At 43.5% G+C, this 17263-nt stretch overlaps 1 protein-coding gene across 4 annotated transcripts in view; it reads right to left on the reverse strand.

The window, feature by feature from the left end:
* The window catches only part of INPP4A (inositol polyphosphate-4-phosphatase type I A), a 121262-nt gene that overhangs the window by 85969 nt on the left and 18030 nt on the right, over positions 1–17263 (reverse strand). Inside the window, exon 2 of one of the 4 annotated variants that reach the window (XM_084844357.1) lies at positions 12522–12648. The exons of the other annotated variants lie outside the window; for them this stretch is intronic. The gene's annotated coding sequence lies outside the window, so the exon portion shown is untranslated. The remainder of the gene's footprint in view (positions 1–12521; positions 12649–17263) is intronic. 4 annotated transcript variants of the gene reach the window in all.

Below are 17263 nucleotides of genomic sequence, written 5' to 3' on the forward strand. Positions count from 1 at the left end.
ATTCTGCCTCTCCATTTGTGGGGAGGAGAAATAAATACTCCACAAGCGTAGGAAGTGTCCATGCAGAAACACCTTACTGATGTAGTGGATGCCTAGGTTACTAAATCTAATTCCTTGTCCCCTGGCATCCCACTCTAACCCATTAAGTCTCATCAGCTATAGCCTCTTTAATGAGGTGGTAGCAGAGCTGTGACGTTTAGATGGCACAGTGCTTGAAACCACAGAATGCTTGTAGAGACCATGACGACCTGGAACAGCAGGTAGATTAAGAAGAAAATCTTAAACCGGGCTCTGCATTACTACCTAGCTAACAGAATTACTTCTGCTACTAACTCTATTGATACTAAAGAGCTAACATAACTCACTGATTAATCCTATGGTTTTACCATATTTTGAAATGCTAAGCATTTGTATTTTCCACTTCAAGTGTTCAGCTGGCTTTACATACATTATCTCAGTAATTCTTACACCTTCCTGCTAAAGTAAATCAGTATTCTTATCCCCATTATTTCAGGAGGAGGGAACAGTGGGCCTAAAGCCACCTAGTGAGTTTATGGTTGAGGTGAGCTTTGAACTACAACTTCCTGCCTCACAGACAATACTCTTCATCAGCTCTTTGTTAGGAGTCTGAGGGAAAAAAGGCCTCTAATATTAATCATGTCTGGAAACCAGAAGAAAAACAGCCAAAGTGGAACTCTTAATTATCCCCTGACTTAAATAGGCAATGTAGGTGAGACAAAAAAGTGCTGAGGAAACAAATCGACAGGAGTTATAATTTTCTGTGTAGTGATTAAATGTAAAGTGTCACATTTTGTTTTCTGTATCTAAATGCCAGGCCAAATTGATACATTGTTCTAAAAAGAGAATGAGTAGAGGAATGTTTGGCAGCAGGAACCAAAATGGAATGAGGTGTGGAATTAGAAGACTTGTTCAGATGTTATAAAACTGAGTAGGATAAACATGTGAGGAGAGCATGCTTACTTAGATATATGGACTGCTTATATTAATGTATATATTTAAATGGAAGTCTTAAATGCTCCCCACCCCTTTGTATTCTTTTTGTTTGTTTTTCTTCCTTCCCACCCCCCTACATCAAGTGAGATGTTGATGATTACTGTATATTGATAGGTTTTATTATATGAATTCCCCCTTTTTTGTTTTGTTGTCATTATTGTTGTGCTGCAAATAATTTTTTTTAAAAAAAGACATGCAAGGAGATGGAGCATGCTAGCCCTACCACTCTCCTCACATGTTTGTTGCTCTGTACTTGTGGGGGGGCAATCTTCTAAAGACAGCCTTTTATATCCATGGAGGGTCTCCACATGATCCAGAATGCTAGAAAATTGGGCAGGGAGGAGGGAACCACCACTCCTCCTTCCCACCCTGCCAGAATGAACCAGGCAGCGCTTTAGATAAGGTGGTTCCTCTGTCTTTGGTCTCTCTCTCTCTCTCTCTCTCTCACACACACACACACACACACACACACACGCACAGATGGGATTTTTTTCAGAGCTCTCCCGTACCCCCATCAGTAGGATTCCTCTGCTCAAGACTGGGTGCGAGTATCCAAGATAGCAACCAAGAAGAAAGAAGAAGAAGAAATCATAAGACTCAGGGTGGGGACAGCCAAATAGGTAAGAGTAGCCCTACAGCACATTCAGAATCTAATCCAAACTATATAGAAGACAACTAACTTATGCCAAAGGACAATGCAATGGCATGAAAAGCAGGGTTTGTGCTTTTGAAAGTAGCAGCTTGATTTCATGACATCTCTCACCTAGGGTCACACATTTGAAAGGTGACATCCTTGATTATACATCTACCAATATTAAAAGGAAAACAAAAACAAAACCCCAGCTTATTCCTTTTGGAGACCCTCATGCACATCAACCAGAACATAGTTAAACATAAAATATGGTAAGCATGAGTATACAAAGTATACATGACTAAACATAAGATAGCTGACATTTAAGTTTATATAAAAATGCATATCCTGCCTTAGAGTAATAAAAAAAATGGGACTCTCAAGGTGGCTTACCAAAAGCTGGAACATACAACTGAAACACAGTAAAAACTCCTGCCATTTGAAATAAGTGAACTATGACCAGTGACATGAATAGCAGCAGCAAGATCAGCTTGGGCCACCAATGCCTGTCTAAACTAATACCGCTTAGGACAGTGGCCTAAAATAGTTCAGAGCCAGCCTGCCCAAAGTTGTATGGCCTGGGCCCCTGGCATGCCAACCAGGTTTGCCACTTGCCAGATGCTTGATAAACCCTCTTCTCTTGTAGTTTGCTTCGGTCTTGCAAAACCAGGAGATTCATCCAACACCTCCTTGGTCACAATACATGAGTAGTGTGGTACATATGGCTAGGGCTGCAGACAGGAGTACAGGTCAACCTACAGAAGCGGTTCCAGAGCTAAAGGGGCTGTTCTGTGTCCAGGAATCATTCCCCACCCCCAAGAGGGGCTTAAATACCAACAGTCTACCAAGATCCTATCAGCAATCCTGCACTCAGCTATGGGATGGAAAGCTATGGGCTAGCGAGTCAAAACCCAGTGGCACAATCTTCAGTCTGCTATATTTTGTTTCGACACATACTATGCTCAGTTCAGACCACTGTTGTCACTGTGCTCACTAGAGTGAAAAATATTGCTTTTGTTTGCTACTTAAAGAAATCAGAAATATTTTCCCATCTAGGCACACATAATAAATATATAATATATAATATAAACTTTCACCACATCAAAAGACTAATATTATCTTCATAACTAGGGGACTTTCACAGCAATGTGTTTCCTCTGTGAGCTTAAGGTGAATAGCTTTGTATCATTATTGTTCCATTCCATTACTTGATGACTGCAGCTTCCCTCAAGAAAGAATGGAAACGGAACATACAAATGATTAGACTTCCTAAAAGCCATGCTCCTCGATACGGAATTTCTAGAAAGTCTTGTGTGTGTGCAATGAAAAGAGCTTACAATCAAGAGATGTGCTGGCCTACTTTTCATGCCAGAGGTGCACAAAAGGGTCTTAGGAATTCTAGCTAATTCAGATGCCAGGGAGACCCATCATAAACTCTCTTTTTAGGGAGGATAAACAGAGTGAACAAAAAGCTTGCACAATTCTTTTGTGATCTTTCAGTTGGCCTAACAAAGGCATTACAGCAATGTAGGTTTTGGAGGGAAAATTATGGTCAGTACAGCTATCTGTGCTTTAATTGGGATATTTGACAAAAAAAAAAAAACAGGTTATCATGGAGAGTTTCAGAACTTTAGGTTACTTCCACATGGAGTGTTTCTAGCGTTAACAATCAAAAGGCATTATTCCATGTTTTCTTCATTAAAAGAATTTTTCTCAGAATAAAAATGATGGACGCAGCAGTGGGAAAACACGGGAGGACTACAAATGGAAGATGCCTTCATCTGGACCCTCTCATAAAATTCTGTGAATGAGGCGGGGCGATCGTAGAATAAGGGCACAATCCTCACTAGATAGGCGGCCGCCTATCCAAAGCAAGGCAGGAGAGACATGGGGGATCGTTCACTCCGCGCCTCTCCTGCCTTACTATTTTTCACTAAACAGCTGTTTTTGGCTGTCTAGCAGTGTGTGTGGGGGGGGCCGACTGGGAGAAGAGGCTGCCATACAACACACTGGATGTGTTGTACACACAGCTCCGCTCTCCCCGCCCCAGAATGCCCCCAGCCCAGCCCCTTTTCAGTCACTCCGCGCTCCTCTTCCGAGTGCGGAGGGTAGGGCTTCTCCATGCTGCCTCCAAGGCAGCGCAGACAAGGGGGGGCGGTCGGTTTTCCAGGAACCGGCCTTGGAGCGTGGGCTCCAAGGTCGGTTCCCAGAAATTAGCATATCCTCTGGCCTTCAAGACAGTGTCTAGGGCCATAGGATTCCTCTCTAAAAGCCTGACCTGAAAGCACCTTTAGGAAGTCAGTCTAGGTTTGACAGTCCTTAATGAGACATGGAGCGACTCTTGATCAATGTTTATCATACCCCCCAAAGCACTGGAAACTCCATAAACATGTGACTGCTATTCAAGTGGAACTGAGCAGGCCTCCAGACAACACTGCCGAACCTGCATGCCTTGCTGACACATTTTCTACCCCTCGGAATCCTTGCCCCAATCCCAGATAGATGGGGCCAATTTATTAATAGCAACAGGAAGGCTGGGTGTGTGTGTGTCAGGAATGAACATGCACACACACACACAGCATAAATCCTGGCACTGAAAATAGGTTACATGGTTAAGCCCTGGCTCAAGCTACTGTCTATTGAGGAGTTGAAAAGCACTGAAATGTTTCAGCACTCTGTTCAGTAAATAGTTAGTCTGAATATAGAGCTTTTGAATACAGGTTGTGTTCAGCTAGATTCCAAACATTGATTATTAACACTGATAGCACAAACTGAGTTAAGAACATAGGAGCCACTTAACTGGATCACAGCAGATATCTAATTAGTCCAGCATCCTGTTTCCCACTGGAACTAACCAGATGCCTGAAGGAAGCCCATAAGCATGACATGAGCACAATAGACCTCTCCCTTTGTCCCTTCCCATAAACCACTCAGTGGCTGCATTCAGATGATCGCTGGGGTAAAAGAACCCATCGTGGGTTCTTCCCTCGCCCCTGCATGAGTACCCATGATGCAGCACAGATTGCAATGTAGTCTGAACCCAGTGCACAATGCAGCAAGGGTGGCTTCTCACCCCCCCCCCACAACCCCTACTGCAAGCCATTGGTTGTGGGGTGGGTAAGAAGCCACCCCCACCGCACATCGGGTTTGGACAACATGGCAACCTACACTCTACCATGGGTAATGATTCAAATCATGGTTGTGCACACAGCATGCGTGGGGGGAGGGAAGAACCCACAATGGGTTATTTCACCCCTGCAATCATATGAACCCAACCAATAAGAGTTAGAGCTCCCCTTCTAAATAAATTACTTTTTAAAAAAATCTCACATTATATAATTTTACACATGCACCTCTGTACCTCAAGGCAAATTAAAAACTTACCAGTTCAAGCAGTAATTCAGACTCAGTCTTGTGCTTTACAAATATTCTAAGCCAGTGTGGCTGTTTGAGTGCAAGAAGTTGGGGTGGAGGGAGGGCATCAGCTTGTTCAAAAATGAATAGTTTGGATTACTCCTTGGTTCAGCTTTCCTAAACTACAATGTACTACATTGTTATGTACAGATCGCTTATTGCAGAATATAAACAGGGACTTGCTAAAAGCAAACAAAAATTCTATATCTTATGGTGATCAAAGTACTATCAAAGAACTGCAAGAGCTTAAAAAAAGAAAGACCACATTCACGGCTTTGACTCTTGGGACACCAGAACTACAGTGCCTCCCAAAGGGCTGAATTAATACCATGTGCAATAACAACTCTTAGTAGCAAGCAATCATCTTCAACTATGCCCAACATGGCTGCCAAGCATTATATAACACAAGCAGCAATGAGTGCATATTCCTGTTTTGTTTCTGAGGGCACGCACTGCCTGTTAGCCATGAAATACTCTGTAAGCCATTCAAAGCAGCAATGAGGCTGCTTAGCAAAAAGTGACAACGCAACAAAGACAGGCATCGTCTGACAAAAAGCAATGGAATATGAAATCCTTACTAACTCATCCCCTTATTTGGACCTAACAGACATTCTTACCTTGTGATTTCTAATTACAAACAGGAGCTGATCCTGCTCAGCAGAACCTCAGCAATTCCATCCTACTTGCAATGTTAACACGCCCTGGTGGACTCATTTGCTGCAGTAAGTAATTTAGTATTAGCCTTCTCTTGCTGTGCCTGTGCCCTTCCATCTGAAATCCAGCTCATATAAGCACCTGCTATCAGACTCGGGGCTGGTTCAAATGTGATGGATTTTCTACACCAATAGCATTTCCAAAAGTGATAACAAAGATGCAAGTGAAAAAAGAGGCCCAAATTCAATATATTGTGACAACTGTCTTGATTTTGAAGTCTATCCAACATGTCTGTAGAGAGTGGCTCAAGTTGTCTTCACAGTGGGAGGCACTGCTTCGGAAGAAATCATTGCAAGATATATTGCTATTACTCTACAAAAGGGAGCTTCACACTAAAAATGTTTATGAAAATGAAATGCAACTTATGCTAAGAAACTGAACTAAAATACACATTAACTAAGGTTTTGCATTGAACAAGCTACCCGCTCCTATTCAGTGATAGTAATCCAGCAGACATCAGTTCCACAGCAGCCAAGATTTCCCTTATATAATCTTTACACACATCTACACCAATCGAGAACTTTAGCAGTCAAGGTAAACCCTCCCCTCCCCTTTGTTGTTTATTCGGTCAGTCACTTCCGACTCTTCGTGACTTCATGGACCAGCCCACGCCAGAGCTTCCTGTCGGCCGTCGCCACCCCCAGCTCCCCTAGGTACATTAATTTATGCCTGGTACATCCAGCTGCGACAAACCCTGCAAGGCAGCAAGACACCCTTTGGTCTATGTATGTTCCTCAGAAGTAGCACTGTCACCGCTCCTGTTTCTTTTTAATAACCTGTATCCTGCCCATGGGAAAAGACTTTGGGCTTCTATATATGGAGAAGAACAGGCACCTTTTTCAGAGGGAAGTTCAAACTCACCAATCAATGACCTGGGAGGGCTTGGTCATGCATCCTTCAGGTCAGCTTTCCCTAAGCTGGTGCCCTCCAGATGTGCCAGACTGCAATTCTCAAAAATCCTCGCTGCAGGACTCTAGGAGTTGCAATCTAACACATCTGGAGGACACCAGCTTGGGGAAGACTGCTCCTGGTGGTTTCTACAATACCTCTAACCTGAGTCATAGAGGAAGTGAAGGGGAAGTTAGAAAGTCAGTCTAGAATGTATAGTGATGCAAATGTGAGCATCTATTGTAGCTTTGCCAGGCAGCCTGGCCTTTTCTTGTTCAAGTATATTTCCATAAAAATGGGGGTGGGGTGGGGAGGCTTGGTTCATCCAACCAGCATTTCAATAAATACATTGCACAACACACACATCCTGCTGAAGTCAATAGAAAAACTCCACTAATTTTAATGCATAGTCCTTGCATTTCACAGGTTCAATAGCTTATAGGCTTCTGGAACTGGCAGAGCCCTGCTCTTCCTTAATGGTAAAGGTGTGTGAATGCACATTTTCCCTCTAGATAAAAAGACAACTTGGCAAATGATGCAGTGACCAGAACAATGTCATCCAAACCAGTCTTCTTGTGACTGTCCTTTAAAGCCACCAGCCAAAAGAACTGTGTTAAAATGTGCAGGCATGCATTTCATCCCTTTTATATAAGCTTCACAGATTTTTCTCCAGCGTTTCTCCCCCAGAAAATATATTTAAAAAAACAAATGATATCTTCCCCTCCTCCCACATTTAGCAACACTGAAGCTCTTATGTCTTTTGCATCCAAACACAATTAAAAGCAAAATAACTTGAATCTAGTCAAATCTGTAATCAGGCCATTTTAGGGTACTTTAGCTGCAACCATATCAGTTTCTTCCATGGCTAAAAGCACACCTAACCCTTGTGCTATTTACATTTTACAGCTGTTTATATTGCTATAGTTTGCATCCCACTCTGAGTCAAGGGAAGTGTCCTAATAAGCAAAAACCACACAATGAAGGCTTTTTAGTGCAATGAGTTTTAAGCAAAAATATCTCCACCATAGAACACATGTTTTGTGTCTATAAGATCTCAGGCTCAAAAAGCAGTATGCAGAGTGGCAATGGCGACAGACTGGCTGTTGGGAAATATGACATGAAGGTGCATGTCCTTTGGCTCAAAGCAGGTCCCAGGCAGAGTATATCAGGGCTTAGATCTAGAACCTGCTTGCTTCTAGTGCAAGGCTTAGATGTGGAACACCTGATGCAAAGTGGCATAGTCAGAACACCTTCCTCTTTCACTATTAAGCAATCACTTCCCACACATGCCTCTTTCTATAATGCAGAATTTCCTGTCAGAAGGCATAACTTGAATTAGGGTTGCTACCTTCCACTCCTCCCCTGTGTCTTTAAAAGAAAAATATGGCTTGAAGAAATTCTACAGGTGCCTCTTCCCCATCTGCACATTCCTTTGTGGCTTGCACATTCCTTTGTGCAAGCCACAAAGCTGTTAAAGGCAAAAAGCCAAGAAAAGGGCAACACAAAACTGTTGCCTGAACCCAAGCACCTCTTATTACAAATTTAAATCCTGGCTGTCAGCTATATGTAGAGTTTTTGCCACACAGATCTACAGTTTAAGACGTCTCTCTTTCCACTGGCCTAGATACCAGCCCTACTAGAACTGGACTCTGCCCCATTGTCTTTTCAGGAGAAGTTATAATAAGTATTTGTTGTTGTTGTTGTTCAGTCGTTCAGTCGTGTCCAACTCTTCGTGACCCCATGGACCATAGCACGCCAGGCCTTCCTGTCCTGCGCTCTCTCCTGGGGCGTGCTCAAGTCCATATTCATTGCATCCGTGATGCTACTTTGTCCCAAACACAGCATCAGTAGGCAACCATTCATTATTTGAGAAAAGATGTGCCCAATCTTGTCTGATCTCGGAAGCTAAGCAGGGCCAGCCCTGGTTAGTACTTGGATGGGAGTTTGCCTGGGAATCAGGCTTCCTGCACTGAGCAGGGGGTTGGACTCGATGGACTTGGAGGCCCCTTCCAACCCTATGGTTCTATGATTCTATGGACCTTTGCTTCACAAGACTGAATAGATAACACAACATTTAGGAGAAAAAACTTTTCCCTGCCTGGAATTGTTTTGTTCTTTTAGAAAAGTGAAAAAGGCGATGCCATGCCATGGAAGAAACAACATCTGAATTGCACATCCATGGTTAGGGACGTTTCTTCCCAGCAGGTGCATGCCCGAGTGCTATAACTGTGCTGCTCTGCTTACATAAATCACAGGCAGCTACTTCTTCTAAACAAATATGCCACTTGTAAAGGGCAGCCCGCTCACAGTGAATCTGTCTTCTACCCAGTCAGACCACTGGTCCACCTAGCCTAGCACTGTCTACTCTGGCAGTGGCTCTCCAGGGTCTTAGGCATCGGTCTTTCCCACCTGGCCATTTAACCGGGGATGCCAGGGATTGAACTCGGGGAACTTCTGCATGCAAAGCATGTACTCCACTGCTCCGCTATGGTCCCTGCCCCATAATTACTGTGATCAGCAACCTCAGCGTCACACAGCTCATGCAAGCAAACTACTCACACAAGCAGGCAATTGTGCAGGATGCTTTGTGCCCCCAATCCGATGCCTGCTTTGGCTGTCAGATGTTAGTTCTACTACATGGCTGCATCCAGCGACCTACATAACATGGAGGAATTTCAAGCACCTGAGCTCACCCAATGTAGCACAGACTGAAAACATACCAAAAGAACGCTTGGACATTCTTCTTGAAAAACCACTCTCTCCCCACTCCTAATATTTTTCTGCACAGGAGAAAGGTACTTCTGTTACAGATCCTACTTCATTGGATTAGGCGTTATAGAAAAGCAACAGGAAGATAACCACTTTCTACATTCAACTCTGTGCTAGACTTCTATGAGCTAAGCTCACTCTCAAGGAATAATGCTTCTTCCATGGCTGATTCCCATTTCTTAGACCAGCCCCAGCAATATATGGACTGCTATTTTTCCAACTGAAATGAGCTGGAAATACCTCAGGTACCTACAAATCTGGTGTCTAAACAAGAAAAGCATGGCATAGTTGGCACTTTTAAAATGTGATGAGGTGACAAACTGGTATATCTGCACATCCACCCTGCTTGATAGACAAGCTGAAAGACACTCTTTTGCCTGCCTGAGGGGTAGTGCCACCACCACTCCCATGTCTTTTTAATATCCTGCCCACAGGAGAAGACATGCTTTTGGCTTTTATATTTGGAGAAGAATAGGCACCTTTTTCAGAGCTTCTTTAAACTCCTTAACAACCTGGTTAGTGTGTTTGCCAAGCAGTCGAGACCTGAGTGCTGCGTGATGGAGTGAGCTCCCATCTTCAGTCCCAGCTCCTGCCAACCTAGCAGTTTGAAAGCAAGAAATGGCACGTAGATAAATAGGCACTGCTTCGGCGGGAAAGGTAACAGCGTTCAGTGCACCTCGGTGTTCAGTCATGCCAGCCACATGACCACGGAAGCGTCTTTGGACAGCGCTGGCTCTTCGGCTTAGAAATAGAGATGAGCACCACACCCTAGAGCCGGACACACCTGGTTGGGGACAACTTTACCTTTACCTGGTACATGACTAAGACCAACTCAAATCAACTCGTTTCCTCTAGACAAGATCATCAACTCCAGTTTACAGTCCAACATATTTACTAAATAACCAAGCAGAAAGAAGCTGAAAAATAGTCAGTTGCTTTTAAAAATAAAATGAAACATCAACCTAGCTGACGAAACCTGACTTATCAAGATCCTAAAAGTAACTCACCAAAACAGCTTGGAGTGTGGAAGGCTTTTGCCCTGACTCTTTGCCCACTAGCTGAAAGACAAAGAAAGGATTCCATTCCACAAGGCAGGTATTTGTATGGGGGCTGGGCAGCTCCTAGACAGGGGAAATTCAAACTGACCAATCAATAGCCTGGGAGGGCCTGGTCAGGCATCCTCCAGGTGATCTCTACAGTGCCTCCTTAACAGCTGAGTCATGGAAGAATGTGTGAAGATGTAAATGTAGGGGTCTATCACAGTCTGGCCATGGTCTTTGTTCAGATGCCTTTTCAGAAAGAGAGGAGGGGGAAGGTTTGGTTCATTACAGATGCTGACACTTAAATATTTGCAACAAGTTTACCACCCTGGTATTACAAAAGCTGGTCCTATCTCCACTGCAGGATATGCTGCCTAAAAAGAGAAGAATTCCATCTCTAGAGAATAACTCCTACAATAACAGTGGTGCTATATACGAATCTCTTCTATTTTCAAGCAACTCAGGAGAGACACAGTAGTGAATGACTAGGTATATTAAATCGGATCAAATTACAATATCAACCCTCATTAACAAATTTGCTATAATCCTTCCTACAGATGTATCAACTGTCAGCAGGCTTATTTGGTACTGTTCTGAAACACAGAGCCCTCCCTTTTAAGTTAATTGCTCCTTGACTGTTACAGAACTGATCCTCCATCTTTTTTTTTTGGAAGTGCTATCTGCTCATCTACTTGCTGTATTGGGAAAACCACTTCCATCCTAGCTTGCTTCCACATTAGGTCGCTTTAGCATTGCTGAGGCATTGCATTTTTGCAATCAGCTGGAAGAAGAATTTAACTGGTGGTGCCGCTCAGCACTTAATATAACTTTATTTTCTCCATTAAAATCCGACTATATGTTTAAGCAGAAGTAGCTTCTGTTGAAAAGATGCTGCTTCTTCCTGCAACTGGCCCTTGAATTAGTAGCTTCCTCCTTGCCCCTCAATTTCAAAGTGATTAATTAGTTGCTTTCTGTTCACTCACCACATATTCTTGAATTGACCCTATTTATTAAGGTGGTGGCACCATGGGGGGAGGGGGACTTTCATTACTGGTTTCCTCTTTGCAGCCAGAACAAGCGCTCATTGGTTTTTAGTTTTTAGGACTGCAATTGTGAAATTGGTTTGGCTGTGGCCTTTGAACCAGGCCATTGTAAGTCTAAACAAAAGTGAAAGATAAGCTTAGGAGCCCATTAATTATATGCCGATGACATTATTATGACATGCTATTGTCTACTTTAAACAATTACAATTCTCTATACTGTCAATATTGCAGCTGTTCAAGGACCTCAGTTCTGTTAATTCAATACTTTACTACAGTGCTCTCTGTTAAACTTGGCTAGCCTACATTCAACAAAAGCAATGTCCGGACAAACCTGCAGTAATAGACTTACTGACTGATCATTTTATGTGGCATTTTGCAAAATTTAACAGTCTTAATACTAGAAATATAATGTGTGTATCTTCTATTGTCTACACCAAGACTTGCTGCGATGCTGTAATACAACACAGGTTTATTTTTATTTTTTAAAGCTGGCCTTTTTGGATGTGTTTTCACATACTCTCCAACCATTGACACATGAAAATAAGGACATTCTTGATGACAAGCAGGGGCACGTCCTACAGTTTCAAATACAAGCATGCCACAAGCAGAAAACTGGACTGAATAAAATAGATTACACACAGACCCGGTTCACACACAATGAACAAACCATGGTTAACAAACCATGGGTTGTTTGTGAGCACATGGGAGTGAGCCATCCGGTTCCCAACCACTCAGTTGCTTCCACTGCACTAAAAGACCCAAAAACATCCCTGGGTTGTTCTCCATGACATGCAAACCTGAAACTCTGGGTTGTTGAGGGAAAAACAACCCTGAATATGAACCCATGGTTTGCTCTTGGATTATAACTCTACATTGTTTCTTCCTCAACAGCCGAGAGTTCTGGGTTTGCACGTCAACCAAGATGTCCCGGTGTTGTTTAGCATAACAGAAGTGGGCGAGCTGTTGGGAGTCAGTTCATGTACTCCCAAATAACCCATAGTTTGTTACCTGTGAGCTGTCCATTGCTTGCAAACTGGGTCGAAGGTGCAAAAGTTCAAGATTGAGGGCTTCTTGCACTACCAATTAGAAGGCATTGTACAGCTCTTCTGTCTTTCTCTTCTCCTTAACAGATTATCTGCAGTAAGAAAAAAAGTTGGAAGAAGTGGGGGGGGGGGAGAACAGGAGGGACAAGAATGCAAGACGACAGCATCTTCCCCTGCCCCTGTAAAATACCGTAATTAAGGCAGGGTGATGGTCCAATAAAAACCTAGTCTGGAAGCACCCTAAATCATTAACACAGTTACACTAAATCTGGAAGCATCCTTAGTCACTAACACAGCCCAGATGGCTCAACTGAGTAACTCAGGTTAAAGAAAATGCCACACTTCTTCTATTCTTCCTTACCTCAACAGGAGCTACCAACTATGCCTCAATTATGAAGCAAACTTTGTACACCAAAGACAGGATCCAATGGTGCCCTTGCGCGGGCAGCCCAGGCCCAGCAGCCTCGGCGCACACGTGTGGCCCCTACCACTGGTGACTGTGATGTAGTGCTTCTGATGGCGAATGCTGAAACAAGTGGAAATGTTGGTCATGCCCCAAGCATTTCCGCTCATTTCAGTGCTTGTGCCTGGAAGTGCTACGTCATGCCCGTCAAGAGTAGGTGCCATGTATGCACCAGGGCCAGCAGGCCTGGGCCGCCTGCGCAAGGGCACCATTGGATCCTGCCCCATGTTCTCTCAGAAAACAATCTTCACAAGCAGTTACTAGGTTTTGTTCAAAGCTTGGAAGACACTTTCAGAAATAGCACAAGACTCTCAGAGTAAAGGGTGGAGCTGCACTTGCTGATTAGTGAACTTTCAAAACTAGCTGGATTCTCATGCATATGCAGCTGGCAGGCTAAAATTTATGATTTTCCCAGAAAATTGAATTAGCACCGATTATTAATAGACATTTGTGACAATCCCAGGTGATTTGGGTTAGCCAGAGTATTCATGATAAAGCATTATCCAAATTCACTTCAATGCAAAACAGCAAAAATGTATAGCAATACAAATGCATCTGCGTACATTGTAAGAGTCGAATACACACACCTCTAACTGCTAAAAATAAAAAAGATCACACATATAAATAAAAAGGTATTTTTCACTTTTTCTTTTGCAGACACTCAGGAACTCATGATTTGACAAAAAATAGCAGCTTTGATTGTTTACAATGGGACAGAATTTCCTTCCATTCCTTATTCATATGAAGAAAGCTAGTTACAGATGACAACATCAGCCATAAAAACATCTACCAGAGTGACAACCCCAATGACTTCAACAGGACTGTGTACATGTCCTTGTTTTCAAGAACCCAGGGGTGATTTAGAACTTGCTCAAAAGGGAAAATATGTTGGCCCACATAAGCTTCATTTTTTAAATTAAAAATATGAATAAAGTTTGACAGTCAAAACTTAAATTGACTTTAGATCATTTGGGAGATTATTTAAAAATGAGGCCAGGTCAAGAGAAGAAAAGCTGACAAGTCGCAACACAGTTTCAAGAAATGCTATCATCAGATACCATATGGGTTGCAGATCCTTTGCGGTCTGCACAATTCCATATGCTGAAATCCTACTGATTTCAGTGATTCTTCAATAAATGCAAGCATGCACCAGCATAAAGTTGTTCAGCTGAATCACAGGTAGACTTACACCAGGCCCAACTGTGCAGGATTCAAATAAAACGAAAGAACACATTTTTAAGATGAAACCACTGCAGAAATATCCATTTTTAAAAAATTGTCCTTGACTTAATTGTTTCAACCAGAAAATGTTAGTTATTGCTCTATGCAAAGTAAAACATGAAGGACTGGACAAAAAGGTACAGGAACTTCCTGTCATAGGAACTACCTGGAGGGAGCAATCCTATGGCCCCTACACAGAGTCTGGGAGGCCATAGGATAGTTTGGATTCCTGGATCCGAGGCTGGAGGCAGTGCTCTGACCTTGGAGCCAGGGATCTGAGTTCCTTGCCCCCTCTCACAGAGAGAATCATGGTGGCTGCCTCTTTGAGCTCTCAAAGGCAACCTCAGAGAGGAGGGAAAGGGAGTGAGCTGGTGGGTGAGGAGGGGCCTGGGGAGGCTGGCTTACTCAGGCCTCCCCAGCCTCCCCTCCCACTCCACAGAGCTCCAGGTAGACAGGGAGAAAAGCCCATCTAGCCAAAATGCAGAGCGGGAGGAGTGCAGAGGCAAAGATCGCCTCTGCCGCATCTTCTGCTCTGCAATGGATAAATAAAAACAATAGCCATTCCCTGTTCCCAATCACATCCAATGCATACTGCCATTAAGTATGGAGCTTCTCTTCCTAGTTTTGATGGCTTCCACTTGACAGCCAGATCAATTGTTGTTTATTCGTTCAGTCGCTTCTGACTCTTCATGTCTTCATGGACCAGCCCGCACCAGAGCTTCGTGTCAGCCGTCGCCACCCCCAATTCCCCCAAGGTCGAGTCCGTCACGTTCAGAATATCATCCATCCATCTTGCCCTTGGTCGGCCCCTCTTCCTTTTGCCTTCCACTTTCCCTAGCATCAGCATCTTCTCCAGCGTGTCCTGTCTTCTCATGATGTGGCCAAAGTACTTCAGTTTTGCCTTTAATATCATTCCCTCAAGTGAGCAGTCTGGCTTTATTTCCTGGAGTATGGACTGGTTTGATCTTCTATAAAACAGAAAGATATGTTTTTCTGAAACTCCCTGGCTTTCTCCATTATCCAGCGGATATTGGCAATTTGGTCTCTAGTTCCTCTGCCTTTTCTAAACCCAGCTTTCTAACTCTTTGTTAGCCTTCTGTGTTAGGAGCCATCAATGTACCTTGTTGTTACGAATTCCATAAGTTTATATGTTGTAAGAAGAAATCTTTTTCTTTTTTGTGTGTCTTGAACCTCCAGCCAATCAATTTCAGCGGATGGCCCCAAATTTTAAAAGAGAGAACGTACTACTTAAGTCTGTTATATTTCCCTCAGTCTCCTCTTTCCAAGATAAAAAAAAAATCACCCTTCTTCATTCACCCTCTACGTTCTTAAGACCTTCTCCAAAATGAAGATGAATGAATCCCCTGATTTTATCTGTCTTACTGTACCTTCTCTGGCTCTAAAGGGTGACCAGAGCTGCATACAGTGTTCTGAAAGCAGACAAGCCATATATTTACATAGCTGGAGATGAAGACAAATGGAAGAATGAAAGCATTTGTCATTCATAAACAACCCTCTGTGTTACCTTGTCTTCAAATGCTTTGTAACAAATCTATCCTACCTTGGGTCTGACCACTGTAGGACTAGTTTTAAAGCTATGTCTCATCAGTCTGGCATGACTGCTGAGTTACCCAACCATGATAGCATAGTCACATATTCAGATTGCTTCCATAGCATCCCACTGAACATGTGTCAACAAAATGTTTTTATCTTTCTTTTGGTATCATTCGTCAGGTACATCAGGCCTGGTCTAGACACACAGCAGGATGAGATGGTAAAATCCTGAAGTGGTAGGATGGACTGTACCATTTCAGACTGCAGGTGATGGTCACATTTTTGAATGCTTCTCATGTGAACACAAGATACTCCCTTGAAAGTAGAAACTAGCACAGCAGGGATCAGGCTGGGGCAGAACCTCTCCCCTTCATGCTATATTTTCTATTTGCAGGGCAATTCTTTTTTAACATAGAGGAATATTTTTTAAATGTGACACACACACAATTCTGAAGTGGTACAACACAGGCTCCTGTGGGGAGGGGGTTGTGAGTGGGACCGCTTTGGGTAGAAAACCCCAGTGTGTTCCCCACCCACTTTGTGGATCCCAGTCCCTCAGTGGATCCGCCTGCTCCTCTTCACTGGTGCCACTAACTAATGCTGCTTCTCATGGTTGCCACCACCTGCTCACTTGCCAGAGAGAGAGCTAGCAAGGAAACAGGTGGTGGCAGCTGCTGCTGCTTCTCCATACTATTACCGTTCGCTTGCTTACACACACACACAGCTGAGCCAGGAGGAAAGGGTGGGTGAGCAAGTGGGTGGCAAGGAAGAAGAGCAGCAACAGAACAAGGGAGCTCTTGAGCATGGGCAAGGGGCAAGGGCCTTGACAGGTGCCCAACCATGCTGACCCCCTGACATCAGCCCTGAGCAGTACTGCCCACTCTGCCACCTTAAAATTGTACAACCTCATTCTGCTGCATGTGTAGACCACACTTTATATTGTTCAGAAAGACATCCTAAAGCCACAAGAACTGAGTGTGCTTAACAGTGGTGGAGACCCACTGCCCATTTGCTCAATGGGGGCCAATTGTGTGCCATCAGTATTATGAAAAAATGCAGCACACTTAACAAGAGAGTGTCCAGAGAGCAATGTTTGCTCTAAACAAACTGTGCATAAACTTCCCATTTCAGTTGCCAACTTCAAGGGGCAAATAGTCTTATATCTGGTTCTTAATAGTGGGGTCATGCAGGAAAGGAAGCAGATTTACGCTCAGCCTCAATGGAACTCCTTAACTGACCTCCTCAATTCCTCCCACAAAAATGAACGGTTGCCTTTCATTCCTACAGAGAAAAATAAAGTGCTGCAGTTGGGGACAAAGCCTGCCCTTTCATTCTTAACATCAAGTGGCCACTGCCAGGGATCCTACAGAAAGGTACACTGTATGTTTGTGCACTTAACATGCAGAAATGCACTTCATCCCCTACAGCAGTCTTTGTAATATATATATGCCTTCCCTACACACACACAC

Source organism: Heloderma suspectum, chromosome 3, assembly GCF_057233095.1.
Source record: "Heloderma suspectum isolate Gila_16-S chromosome 3, 16-S_ref, whole genome shotgun sequence".
NCBI classification, from domain to species: domain Eukaryota; kingdom Metazoa; phylum Chordata; class Lepidosauria; order Squamata; family Helodermatidae; genus Heloderma; species Heloderma suspectum.